Raw genomic sequence first — 6,020 nt, 5'->3', positions numbered from 1 at the left:
ATTTGCCAGGGCTGAGGAGCTGAATTGCTGAATCCCCACTGTCAACCTGTGGGGATTTTTTTGTTGGGGTTTTTTTTTGGTGTTTTGTTTTGTTTGTTTGTTTTTTTTAATTGTTAGTTCATCCTGATGTGCAGAGAGGAAAAAAAGAGAAGTTCTGTGAGACACACAGTGCACTGAACCCGCCGGGCACCTCTCAAGGGGGGGAATTTCCCTGTTTTCCCCTTCCCTGGCTCCTGCCAGCTCTTGGTGCTGTGGAGCTGCTGCTGCTTTTGTTGTTCCTTCCCAATCCCATCCAATTTGGAAGGAAAAGTCATGTTCCTGTGCCCGAACCCTCTCGGGGAGTGGAGGCCTGTTTATTGTCTTTCCAAACTGGCGCATTCCCAGGAAAAGCTGCCGGGAACGAGGCCCCCCCTCCCACGAGCTCTGCCCCCTCCTCAGTGCCGGTGTCATCCCGGCCTTGGGGTCCCAGTTTAGGAGTCACTGGTCCCAGTTTAGGGGTCACTGGTTCCAGTTCTGGGTGTTTGTGTCAGTTTAGGGGTGGTTGGTCCCAGTTTGGGGTGGTTGGTCCCAGTTCAGGGTGGTCTCTCCCAGCTGGGAGAGCTGTGTCCCCCCCTCCCCCTGGGGACACTGCCACTGCTCCCTGTTCCAGCAGGGGCTGGGAAGGGGCTGGGGGCTCCTGTTCCCTGTCCCACCCCCAGCCAGGGACAGACATTCCAGGTGTCTGTTCCCTGCGTTTGCCCTCTGTCCCCACGGGGCTCTGGGTTCCACCATTCCCTTCTCCAAACCCCCTGAACCCCCCAGGAGGGACACACAATTCCAGCTCCACTGGCCTTTTCTAACTGGTCCCAGCACGAGCCTTTCACTCCCTGCCAGGGCACAGGAGCAGGGGAGGCTGGGGATGTCCAGCCTGGCCAGGTCACGGGGGCTGTGGGGCCACTCCTGTCCCCCTACAACCTCTTTTTCTTTTATTTTTCCCCTATTTTTAATTTTTACCTTTTTTTTTTTTAATTTTCCCCTAAACACTCTGCACAAAGAAGACAAAAGGATTTTCTGGTTTTGGAGGGGGATTTTTTTGCATTTGAAAGGATTTAAGCCTCGGTGCAGGTTACAGAAATGGAAGGGGGGGGTGGTAGCTCCCTCCTCCTTCCCCCCATCCCGGTTTTGGGGTCAATCCTACATCTCTCCCGCTGTAGCAATTCCCAGCAGAGAAGCCTCTGGTCACACTCTGACTGTACCTCTCCCGAGTTTCCTTTGGAGACCGAGCGCGCCTTTTTTCGGTTGTACCTTTGTCTCTGTACAGATATTTTGTAATATATTAAAATCTTTTTTCTTTTCAGTTTATAAAAACGGAGAAGTGGAGATTGGAAAATTAAATATTTCCTGTTACTGTATCTCTCCTTGGTTGCCTTAAAAGCCTTTTCTTCCCTCTTCCTGCCCTCCTGGGGAGGGTGGTGGGATTTGGCATCGCCAGCCCCCAAGTTCCACTCTGCTAATTAAGATCCAAGCCCTCATTAGCCCTGGGGTCTCATCCCACTTGGAGGGGTGTTGGGGGTGATACCCGAGCTGGAGCAGGGGATGGTTTGGTTCAAGTGGGAGTACAGAAGGAGGAAACCTGGAGCTGAGGGGAAGGTGGGAGAGGGAAGGATTGAGGTTAAGGTTTGCCTCCCAGCCTTCTCCCAGCTCCTGGCAGCCCCTCGGGCACTGGAGAGGAGCCAGGGGTGTCTGGAGGGGATGGATTCTGCTCCATCCCTGAGCCATGAGGGCACACACACGGAGCTGTGGCCGTGTCCTCCATCCATCCATCCATCCCTCCCTCTCCTTCCTCCGCAGAAATCCCTCCCTGCTCTTTCTCTGTGCTGGTCCCAGCCCCAGCCTGGCTCCCGGAGGGGGTTTTGCCCCAGTCCTCCTGCCCTGGGCAGGAATTTGGGATGGCAGGAGCCCCGTGGGCAGGTGCTGCTCTGTGTGTCCCCAGCATCGGCTCCTTCCTGCTCGGGAGGGCAGAGAGAGCAGGGGGTGCTGAGGGGGTGCTGAGGGGGTGCAGGGGGGGCTGAGGGGGTGCAGGGGGGGCTGTGGGCCCGGTCCATCCCCCCATTCCCCCCTTGCCTCCCTCTCCAGCCGAGCCCGGCCCTCACCCCCCGTTCCAGCCCCGGCTTTCTTGCTCTCCTTTCGCCTGGTTTAACATCCCCGCGCTGACACGTCTTAAAATACATCCCTGTGCAGATGGTGGGGGGGTGGCGGCGCCGGGTGCTTCCCTGCGCTGGGGGAGCGGCAGCCAGAGCCCCCCAGCACCCAGCCGGCCTCCCCTGATTTATGGAGCGGGGCAGCTGGGCCCCGTGCACTCGGATGGATCCCTAATCCAGCCTCCCGGCCCCTGCCCGCGGCTCCCGGGCTGCTCCGGCCTGGCAGAAGGGACACGGGGCCATCCCGGGCTCCCCTCCCATCCCACCTTCCCGCAGACAAAGCCCCGCGCGGCCGCGGCTCCCGCGGCATCCCGATCCAAGGGTGCCCAGGCCGTTTTATCCCGTTTAATTTATTTTGGCATTGAAGTTCCCCGGCAGCAGCTGCCGTGCCAAATGGCCGGGGGGGGGGGCTGCGCGGAGCCGGCGCCGTAAATCTCCGCCGTTCGGCTCTTCCCGCTTGGATTCCGCTCGCTGGAGCCGCGGCGGCTCCATCCCGACATTCCCGGCGGCTCCAGCGCCGCGAAACTGTGGGATCTGCCACAGCCCTCATTCCTCCACCACCCCGCTCTCCTCCCGCTCCCGGCGCTGCGGTTTGTGGCGGTGGCTCCATCCAGCTCCACGTGTCCCCACGGGCAGCGGCTTCCGGAGCATCCCGGCGCTCCAGGCGTCACCCTCCGAGCTCCTGGAATGCTGATGGAGTCGGGAAGGGGCCTTCCCGCGGAGCAGATCAACCGTGGGACGTCCAGATCCCATCGGAATCTCCGCCCGGAGCAGGCGTTGCACCTCATGGATGGGTGTATCACACGTGTTCGTGGCGTGCACACAGACATGGGGCACATGCACACGCGTGTTCACGGGGTGCACACACTCCTGGAGCACATGCACACGCGTGTTCATGGGGTGCACACACACGGAGCATGTGCACACACGTGTTCATGGCATACACACACACACACACCTGGGGCACGTGAACACGTGTGTTCATGGCGTGCAAACACACAGGGCACATGCACATGTGTGTTCATGGCATGCACACACACACACACGCCTGGGACACATCCACACACATGTACAGGGGGTACACACACTCCTGGAGCACATGCACACGTGTTCATGGCATGCACACACTTGGGACACGTGCACATGCGTGTTCATAGCATGCACACACACACGGGGCACATGGACGTGCGTGTTCGTGGGGCGCACACATTTGGGGCATGTGCACACACGTGTTCATGGCATGCACACACACACACCTGGGACACGTCCACACACATGTACAGGGGGTACACACACTCCTGGAGCACACACACATGCGTGTTTATGGCGTGCACACACACACAGGGCACATGCACACACGTGTTCGTGGGGCGCACACACACACACACCTGGGACATGTCCACACACATGTACAGGGGTACATAGACACACTTGGGGCACGTGCACATGCATGTTCACGGGGTGCACACACACCCCCACACCTGGGGCATGTGCACACGCATGTTCATGGCATGCACACACTTGGGGCACGTGCACACGTGTGTTCACAGGGTGCACACACACACACACACACACACACATACACACACACACACACACACATACACACACCTGGGGACGTGCACACGCGTGTTCACGCGTGGCCGGGTGTGACAGTCACCAGGTGTCGCTCTCGGCACGGCCACCACCTCCCCCCGTGTCCCCGTCCCCTCCTCCTCCTCCTCCTCCTCCCCGGCTATATTTGTCCTTCCAGCTGCTCCGGCTGTCGGCATTAAAGGTTTTTCATCCAATTTAGACGTTTCCTTCCAAAAATCCGTTCACACCTTTCCTTGGCATTTGGAAGGGGAGGAAAAGAATAAAAGGATTGGAAAGGATAAAGCCGCCCAAAAAAAAAGGGGAAAAAAAAAACAAACCAGCAAACCCACGGAGGTGTTGGAGGCCGCAGAGGGAGGATGGAGGAGGGTGTTGGGGCTGGGGCTGGGGGGGAAGGAGGGAGCTGTGAGCCCCCCGTGTGTCCCCCATCCCATGGGATCCAGTGTTTTGTGCCCTGTGGGATTGGGATGCTGTGTTTTGGTGGGGTTTTGGATGGTGGCACAGGGGTTTGGTGGGCATGGACGGGGTGGGGGTTCCCTGGGCAGGGCCTGACAGTGCCCAGGGGGGGTGGCAGGGGGTGACACGACCCCTTGTGCCACGGGGCCACCTGGGCCTGTCCCCACCGCATCGGCAGCTTGATTAAAACGGCGGCTGGGGCGGGCACAGCTGGTGCCTCCTGCCAGCCCCTGGAGCAGGAAGGCGCCCGCCATTAACGGCTCCAATTAACAGGAACGTGGAGCCGCCGCGGCCCGGGGTGTTCCCTGGCCCCCCAGTGCCCCCCAGTGCCCCCCAGTGCCACCTCCCAGCCACGCTGCAGCCGGGCTGGCATTGCCCACCCCATGTCACCACGCCGAGGGTGGCTGTGCCAGTGCTCCCGTGACACTCCACCGAGCCAGGGAGTCTCGATTTTGGGAACATTCCCCTCCTGGCCGTCGTGCCCGCGGCCACCACGTCCCTCTCTCCGTGCCCCACGTGCTGCCCAGCCAGTGGGAGGGGGCACAGGGGGGGTGACCCCCACCCCAGCGCCCCAGGGATGGCAGCACACGGGGACAAGGCACTGCCGTGCCCGCGGTGGCAGCGGGGACAGGACCTGGCACCGCACCCCGAGCGGGCACACGGCCCCTCCCCGCTGCCACCGGCACAGCTGAGCCAAGGCACGGGGAGGGGGCGCGGGGGGGGCTGTGCCTGCACACGCTTTCACCTGCCATTTAATTGGATGTATTTTTAATTAATGGCGCCTCTGGGACCAACATGAGACAACATGATCTCTGAATAGGGGCAGGGGAGGCATTGGGGCCGCGGGAGGATTGGGCCGCCGGGTGCCCTTACGCGCCAAACGCTGCCATCAATCACCCCCTACTTTTCGGCTCTGGACTCTTGGCTGGGGCTCAAGGCGGGCGCCGGGGCCGCCCCCGCTGCCGCCTGGCACTCGTGTGACGAGTGGCACGTCCTCAGCCGCGGCCGGCACTGGTGGTAGCAGGGGGGGAAAAGCCACTCGGTGCCACGTTCGCCAGCAAATCCCGCCCCAAACCTGCTCCTGGGGGGACCCCCGGGTCGGGGTGGGGGGCACCTGAGGGGCTCCCAACCCTCTGAGTTGCTCCCTGTGCCCCCACCCTCGCTTTGTTCCCCCGCCTGGCTCTGGGGAGGGGGGGGGCACAGCTGGTGCTGGTGTGTCCCCCCTCACACCTTCTGGTACAGCCCTGGGGGGGGGCTGGGCCGGGCGGTGGTGCCGGGGCAGCTGCCCACCCCTGCGAGGGCCGGGGGGGCTCGCCCGTGGCAGGTGCCGCGGCGCAATGTAGGGCAGCATTAATATTTAGTGGTGCTGGGGGGGCCGCGCCGGGAGGGGGGGGGGTGGTGGCAGTGGCACAGCTGCCTCCTGCGCTGGAATGCGGGCGGCAGCCGGCGGGGACGGCGGCCACGGCTACCACCACACCCCCTGGGCCACTGCTGCCACCACACCCCCTGGGCCACCACCATCCCCTGGGCCACCATGGCCACCACACCCCCAGGGCCACCACTGCCACCACACCCCCTGGACCACCACCATCCCCTGGGCCACCACCATCCCCTGGGCCACTGCTGCCACCACACCCCCTGGGCTACCACAACCTCCTGGGCCACCACACCCCCTGGGCCACCACCACCCCCTGGGCCACCACACACCCTGGGCCACCACAACCTCCTGGGTCACCACACCCCCTGGGCCACCACCACCCCCTGGGCCACCACCACCCCGTGGGCCACCAT

The sequence above is a fragment of the Chiroxiphia lanceolata genome, chromosome 26 (genome assembly GCF_009829145.1).
Source record: "Chiroxiphia lanceolata isolate bChiLan1 chromosome 26, bChiLan1.pri, whole genome shotgun sequence".
Lineage (NCBI taxonomy): Eukaryota > Metazoa > Chordata > Aves > Passeriformes > Pipridae > Chiroxiphia > Chiroxiphia lanceolata.
Note: the sequence above shows the minus strand (reverse complement) of the source record.